The following is an 8,242-nucleotide window of genomic DNA, read 5'->3' as shown; positions in this document are numbered from 1 at the left end:
TCAGCATAATTGCCCTCTTGTTCCAGTTACATCCTTATTTTTTCTTTAGAGTTACAGTCATCACTCTTTCCCGGCGTAGTCCTTTGAGATTTCAGCAAATAAAACCATAAACAGAGAATCAGAAAGTTTTAAATCCCAATTGCTTGCTTTTCCATTACGTATCATTTTCCATTTTGTTCAACTTTATTTGACCTACACGGAACAAGACAGAGGGGGAAATATCAGCCCTTCTTTTCAGCATCATAAATGAGAGCTGTGCTATTGCATGCGCGGGAGAGGAACAATATATATGGAGTTCTTGACACAAGGAAGTAAACAACAACGGCATTTTTCAATGATCTTACAATATTGAGAGAAAAAATATGTACACCTGACAAAAATTTTAAAAAGCTATTGGAGTGAGGGGGCACTTGATTGACTCAGTTGGTGGAGCATGTGACTCTTGGCTGGGGTTGTGGGTTCGAGCTCCACATTGGGCATAGAGATTATTTAAAAAAATAATATCTTAAAAAAAAAAAGCCAGTGGTTTGAATGAGAAGATGACAGAACAGAACCGTAGCTGGGTACAGTCAAGTGGATACAGTCCCGCTGACAGTGGAAGATGGCAGTGAACACACACTCCATGTCAGTCGCCAGCAATAGCCTAAGTCCCTGGGACATGCTGCCTGGATCAATGAGTCTCTGTAACCGAATCTGACAAAGATGGAACAGTCGTGCCCAAGGACTGCCTGCTGTCTGTTTGTGGACATGTGCTTCCCTGAATCCACTACCTTGAAGGAAGTGAAATTCCAGGCTAAGCTAGAACATGAATACATCCAGAACCTCAAAATACTACAAGTGGGTTTTAAGTAGTTTTCTTTTTTTTTTTAATTTTTATTTATTTATGATAGTCACAGAGAGAGAAAGAGAGAGAGGCAGAGACCCAGGCAGAGGGAGAAGCAGGCTCCATGCACCGGGAGCCCAATGTGGGACTTCGATCCTGGGTCTCCAGGATCGCGCCCTGGGCCAAAGGCAGGCGCCAAACCGCTGCGCCACCCAGGGATCCCTACAAGTGGGTTTTAAAAGAATGATGTTGACAAAATAACTTCTAAAAAGGAAAGTTTCAGGACAATTTTTAATTTGTTCAGTGGCCCAAGTAATTTTTGATGCAAATTCTGATGGAAAAGACTCTATGATCCTGTAGCTGCCAGGCAAGGTCCAGAAACAGCAGCGGCTCCCCCTTTGTTGCTCCAGGTCTGAACAAACCAAAGAAACCTCCCAGCTCGAGGGGGGGCACTCCCCAGAGGCCCACCGTGACACAGAGAACCAGGGCAACCCCAAGACAGGGCTGGGCATGGTGTGGGCATCAGGAAAGATGAAGCAGCTGAATGGATGCTCCAGGTCAATGTATTAAAACTTCCCGTCCAAGATGTGGAGAAAGATTTCTACTCTGGAAAGCCAAGGACCACTGAATGCACTTGCTAAGAGAACAAGAGGGAAAACAACCCTGATTGCAGAGGTGCGTGGACGTTCTCTGGGCCACAGACCAAGGCTTTGTGATACCTGCTGAAGGGGGCCCACGGCAGGGGCAGGCGAGGATCGACAGCCTGGACCAGCAGAGCAACACCCGAATGCTTCACTTTAAATCATGCGCTTAACTGCAAAATACTCCCTTGTATTTTATTTATTTATTTTTTTTTTTAAGATTTCATTGATTTATTCGTGAAAGCCACAGAGAGAGAGGCAGAGACACAGGCAGAAGGAGCCCGATGTGGGACTGGATCCCAGGACCCCGGGGTCACTCCCTGAGCCCAAGGCAGATGCTCAACCCCTGGGGTCCCCAGGTGCCCCTCCCTTGTCTTATCCTTAGAGGACTCCCAAGTTCCTTTTCATAAGCAAAAGGCACCTCTTCTTAAGTGCCCTTTGTAGAAGTTTTACTCCTCTTCCGATGAGTGGGAGCTGGGAGCTCCGTACCAGAGCAGGATTAACACCCAGCTGGGCCAGCTCCGACCGGGGGACTGGTCATGGGCTCGCGGGTGGGTGCTGCAGCGCTCACAGCTGGGGGGGGCTCCCCATGTAACATGCTCAGGGGCAGGGTGGGGTCTTGACAGAGAAATGAAAAGACAGATTTGAATTCTTGGCCTTTGTAGAATCTTGGCAGAGAATGTTTTAATAAATAAATGCCTTAAGAGGGGTTAAAATATGCTTCCATATTTCAAAATATAAATCATACGGTGACAGGTGTCTGCACGTGATGGACATGGTGCCTGGGAAGGAAGGGCCAGGCCTCTGGGCCCTGGGATGTGCTGCGCACGGGCGATGTGGGCCTGCGGAATCTGCACCCTAGACTAAAGCCCTAGACTTCACCCCGCAGGGGAGTTTCAAAGGTTGTACCGTCACCCTATTCGGCTTTACAGCCAGCTGACACCCCTGCTCCGAGAAGCAAGAGTCCCTCTCGGATGGATGAGCACAGGGTGTGTCTCAGCCCTGAGATGTTTGAGTTGAAGAGCTTGAATTCCACTGAAGAGTCCTCTGCCGATTTTCCCAATTATCCCTGAAATTTCTATGTATTAGGTTTGTTTTCTTGAGGGGGTGGAAGGTTTGTTTGGTAATGAGGTATGTCCGGGTTTTAAATCTAACAACTACTTTTGAGGGCTGGCCTCCCATCTCTGGGATTCGAATGGGGCTTGCGTCCCAATTTACTGTCTTTTCAGTGTAGGTTGAGCATGTTTCTTGCTCCCCTTCCTGCTGAGGATCCCTCTCTGGCTCCTTGAAGTTTGCTGCTCACAGAGCGAGCCCAGCAGGTGGGTGGCCAAGGGAGGTGCTGCGGGGGCAGGGAGGTGACGCAGGGAAGGCAGCGGGAGGTGCTGCTGGGGTGGGGGTGGGGAAGGCCACGGGAGGTGCTGGGGGGAGGGAAGGCTGTGGAGGTCCTGGGGGGGGAAGGCAGCGGGAGGTGCTGCAAGTGGGGGTGGGGTGGGGTGGGGTGGAAAGGCTGTGGGAGGTGCTGCGGGTGGGGGGGAAGTGCTGGGGGGGAAGGCCGCAGGGGGTGCTGCGGGTGGGGGGCGCAGGGAAGGCCGCGGGAGGTGCTGGGGGTCGCGGGGGGAAGGCCGTGGGGAAGGCCTCGGGGAAGGCTAGTGGGAGGTGCTGGGGGGGAAGGCCGCAGGGGGTGCTGCGGGTCGGGGGCCGCGGGGAAGGCCGCGGGAGGTGCTGCAGGGCGCGGGGGCAGGGGAAGGCCGGGGAAGGCCGCAGGAGGTGGGGGGGAAGCCGCAGGGAAGGCAGTGGGAGCTGCTGGGGGGGGAAGGCCACGGGAGGTGCTGGGGGCGTAGGGGGTGGAAGGCCGCAGGTGGTGCTGGGGGGGAGGCCGCAGGGAAGGCCGTGGGAGGTGCTAGGGGGGGAGGGCTGCAGGGAAGGCCGTGGGAGGTGCTAGGGGGGGAGGGCTGCAGGGAAGGCCGCGGGAGGTGCTGGGGCGCAGGGGTTGGAAGGCCGCAGGGAAGGCCGCAGGGGCTGCTGGGGGGTGCTGCAGGGCGCGGGGGCAGGGGAAGGCCGCGGGGAAGGCCGCAGGAGGTAGGGGGGAGGCCGCAGGGAAGGCAGTGGGAGGTGCTGGGGGGAAAGGCCACGGGAAGTGCTGGGGGCGCAGGGGGTGGAAGGCCGCAGGGAAGGACGCAGGAGGTGCTGGGGGGGGAGGCCGCAGGGAAGGCCGGGGGAGGTGCTGGGGGGCGCGGGGGTGGGGAAGGCCGCAGGGAAGGCCGCGGGGAAGGCCGCAGGAGGGTCTGCGGGCCGTAGTGGGGGTGGAAAGCTGCGGGGAAGGCCAGGGCCACCAGCACCACGGATGCGCACAGCCCTCCAGGCCCTGGGATACTTTGCCAGCGCGCCCTTCTCTTCGGAGATAAAATTCGGGAGCGTGTTTGCTAAATGTCACTTCTCTTTTGCAGAAAATACGGTTCCGCATCCCAGTGAATTATTAACATTTCATATGTGTGAGTCCTTGCCTCTTCCTCATTGGCTCTGCCTCTCACCTTTTTATTCAGTTCCTGTGCGTCACAGGATTCCACAAAACGTGTCTCCCGCTAGTGAGACTGTGCGGCCCGATGTTCTGATGTGTTTCCGGTGGCAGCTTGCCCTAAATGCGTGTGGAAAGCAGGTACTTTTTGATAAAATTGTTGCGTAGTGCATGCTCCGTGTGGACCGCAGAGGAAAAACCCACATTCAGTGATTAACGATGCAAAAACTGCAAGTCACTAGCCGTTGTTCAGTTAACAGTGGTGCTATCTCCCTTTTGTGGCCTTTTAGAATTTTGTTGCCCTAAAATCCCATTTTATTGGGAATCCATTTTCTACGTGGTCTTTCTTGACAGGGTTTTTTCCTACATTAAACAGTCTCTAAATAAAATTCTGTATTTCAAGAAAAAGAAGCTATGAAGCTAATGTATTTATGAGAAAATAAAAGTTTTCTGATCTGATCACTTTCATCTTCCAAGTTCCTGTTTGTTGCTACCTTTTACCTTTCCTCGTATATTTCCAGAAATTCATAATACTTATGAATACTTATGAATTATGTATATGTTTGTAATACATAAAGAAGCACATATGATTAAGTATTTACATATGCACATCTTTTTTACAAATAGTTACACACACACGTGTGTAGTCCTAGACATATATAGGCATATAATATACTAATCGGTAATTTACTTTTTTTCCTTATTTTATCCCACATTGGTTTTCTCCCCACATCTATACTCATAGATTTACCTTATTCTTCTTAATAGTAAATGATACTTTATTGCCCGACAATTATCAGAATTAATTCAACAAGTCTTGAATTTACATCAATTCTAGTTTTGTTATTAAAAACAATGCAACGAGTATATATATATAAATATCCTCATGCCCTTGGGTCAGTATAAACTTTGGGAGACTTAGTAATTCACTCTTCATAGGTCTTTAAGGACTTGTGCAAGTGTAATGTTTTGAATTCTTAGCTTTTTATAGATGGACAGAGAGAGAGATATGCCTATCTTTATACCTTCGGTATTTCTCATTGCCTTTTAGGAAGACTTTGCTTGACTACTTTCAATTTATGACAGAGAAGGCATTAAATTCCTCATTAATACTCACATTTACTCCTTTGTGTTCTATCTCTATTTATTGCACTGAAACAAGAGATTTCAGATAATACTGTGCCTCTATCATGGCTTTTTTTTTTTTTTTTTTTACATGTATAACAGAGTTCTTCATAAGAGCCCATAATGATCTGTTCATAATCATGAACTTTTTTCCCTGAAAATTCCCAGATTTCAATATAAAAATTCTTATATAAGAGGAGAATGAAAATAAATATCCTTGGGATTTTTTTTTTTTATAGTTTTAGAGAATTGTCTAATACCCCTGAGCCACACCAAAAAATGCTGAGTTTAAAAATGAAGGGAGTTCTTCAAATTTCAGCATCTGTCTCCATGTTATTGCTACTATAGGTACAGGATGAAAGGGATTCTTGGTTTCCCTTCGGTTCCTGGGCTCTTGTTTATTTAATTCTGCATTCTCCAGGGGCATGTTTCCTCAGGCTCACCCTCAGATTGTGTTCCAGTTCTGCCTCTAAACTACACTGTTTGCACTTACTTTCTCTTTCCTCCCAGAAAAGACCACTTTTTCTTTTTTCTGCTGGTGATCATGACAGTAGTTTTTATACTGTGGAAATCTCTATTTTTATTGGGGACTTAGAATGTACCAGAAGCTCATTACAGCAGTAGAGCATTTCGTTGCTATCCTTCATTTACACAAGGGGAAATCCAAGCTTAGGGAAGTTGAGTAACTTTGTCCAGTGTCCTTGTAGTCTCTCTTTTAACCACAGTTTCCAACCCACAAATAACCCATTGCTAGGTTTTAACAGTGGGTGATAAGACAGAGATGGCTAAGCTCAATCCTAGGTGTTCTTAGAGGCAAAACTCTCACTTGACTCCCTAGAAGTGGTGCATGGACAATCATGGTGCTGCATATTCTCTGTTTGTGTTTGGACAATAAAGAAACTCTTAGTTTTCAACCCCAGTGGCCATAGTAAATTGTCTGTGGCCTGCAGGAAAGGAATTAATCCCATATGTATACCTGTGTTGGGAACAAAGTGTGCTCATCTCCATTTGGCTAGATGAGCTATTTGTGAGGAAAATATAATTCATGAAGGATATATTTTTCCTGAAATATAATAGTTGTGTGTTTATGCATGCCATGCAAATTAAGCATATATATTTGTGTGTATCCATATATATGCTTTGTAAATATAAATACATCCACAGGGAGACAAAAGCATAGATATAGAATGGATCTGGACATTACAGAACAGTGGTTCAGGGCATGGCTTCTGGGTCAGACTGCTTGGTTTTGAATCTCAACCGTCTCACAGTTTCTTTATCTTTAAATGGCCTTGATAACCCATCTGAGGTCCAGTGGTAAGGCCGAAATGAACACTACAATGCAACATGGCAAAACCAAACCAAGCCAAAAAGAGAGAGAGAGAGAAACAAAAACAAAAAATGAAAAATAAAAAACCTTGAAAGCAAATAGCCTGGATTCAGATCAGAGCCCCACTACTTACTGGAAATAAGATCTTGGATGACTTTTTCACATCTTCATTCCTCACTTTCCAAATCTGAAAAAAAGAATAAAATTCCAGTCACCTCAACTAGCTGTGAGGAATAAATGAGAGTATATTACAACTGCTTATAAGACAGAATCGAAAGAAGATGTGATTGAATTCCAATATCAGCTGAAAAACACAAGAAACAGGTAATGTGAATGACAGACTAAGTAAGGTACAGTTTCTGTAAAGTAGCGGCGCCAAATGCTAATGGCACAATGAGGGTTTATGTCCAGCTCTTGGCCAGCTAGGCTGGCTTTCAAAGTTAAGGTTAGCTCAAGATCAGAGAGTCCACTATCTCAAATGTGATATCCCACTGAAGCAGTATATGGGTTCCACTTGGTAAGTCATTGTCAGAAATAAATATTAGCTGATAAAAATGTGATTGCCAGACCTCTGGTTTTGGTTAAGTGATCACCATGAAACTCCAGTCAATTCCCACTGATAAGAATTCATAGTAAACTCTTAATATTTATAAGAATTCATAGTAAATTCTTTAATCATTAGTTCCTCCTTTAATCATTTCCCCCAAAGTGATCAATCCAAAATAAATTTCAAAAATTTTACATATCAGGGACGTGGATGGCTTAGTGGTTGAGCATCTGCCATTGGCTCAGGGCATCATCCCTGGGGTCCTGGAATCGAGTCCCGCATCGAGCTCTCTGCGAGGAGCCTGCGTCTCCCTCTGCATTATGTCTCTGCCTTTGTGTCTCTTATGAATAAATACAATCTTTAAAAAAATTTTTTTTACTTATCCACAGCATAAAAATTATAGGATATGGCATAGTTTTTACAAAGAAACGGCATATCTAATAACAGTAATTACTGTTATTTACCCATCACTACATTTTCTTAGAATCATAACCATGTAAATGTTTATTCCAAATAAAATTGCTACTCTAAAATGATTAAATTTGGTAATAATTTTGATGTCAGCCCTTTTATGTTTTCTTTCAGAAGTAAGATAACGTAAGCACATCGATGTATTTTCATTTAATTCTCCACAATCTTTTAACACCCCATCGGTGACAATCATGAAAAATTTGATATGAGTATGTAAAATATTTTTATACTTTTCTATGTGTGTGTAGACACAAGTGTAAAGTGTATATAGTTGTTTGAATACATATGGGATGAAATATACTTTCTTACACATAACTTGGTAACTTGCTATTTTACTTTTTGAAAAATCTCTCACCATAAAACATACTTTCAGATCTCTTTGCTCCTGGTAATTATATTAAATGATTTTATAATTTGCTTTTATATGAATAATTCACAGTTTATTCAACCATTCCCTACTAAGTGGATATGGATGTTATTAGTAATATGTGGCCACTATGAACAATGTTGCAGTGAACATTCATATATATATATATATACAAAATATTTTGAGTATTTCTGTAAGAGTCAACTTTTTAGATAAAATATCACTATTATTAATAATGCTGTGTATTAACAATCTTATATTTTTAAATATTCTAATATATGGACTATTTAAACTGTTTTAATTTTCAACATTCGGCGGTTTTCTTGAGCATCCCTGTTGACAAATTATAATTTATTTCTTTAAATCAATGCTTGTATCTTTCTTTCATCCATTACTCTACTAATTTTCTATACTTCAGGAAAT

The 8,242-nt window shown here is 44.5% G+C and overlaps 1 pseudogene; it reads left to right on the top strand.

The window, feature by feature from the left end:
• Window positions 1-601: 601 nt before the first annotated feature.
• On the top strand, window positions 602-1,637 carry LOC100688532 (annotated as a pseudogene).
• Window positions 1,638-8,242: the final 6,605 nt, after the last annotated feature.

Source organism: Canis lupus, chromosome 14 (genome assembly GCF_011100685.1).
Source record: "Canis lupus familiaris isolate Mischka breed German Shepherd chromosome 14, alternate assembly UU_Cfam_GSD_1.0, whole genome shotgun sequence".
NCBI classification, from domain to species: Eukaryota; Metazoa; Chordata; class Mammalia; order Carnivora; family Canidae; genus Canis; species Canis lupus.
Note: the sequence above shows the minus strand (reverse complement) of the source record. Positions and strands in the feature narration are given on the sequence as shown.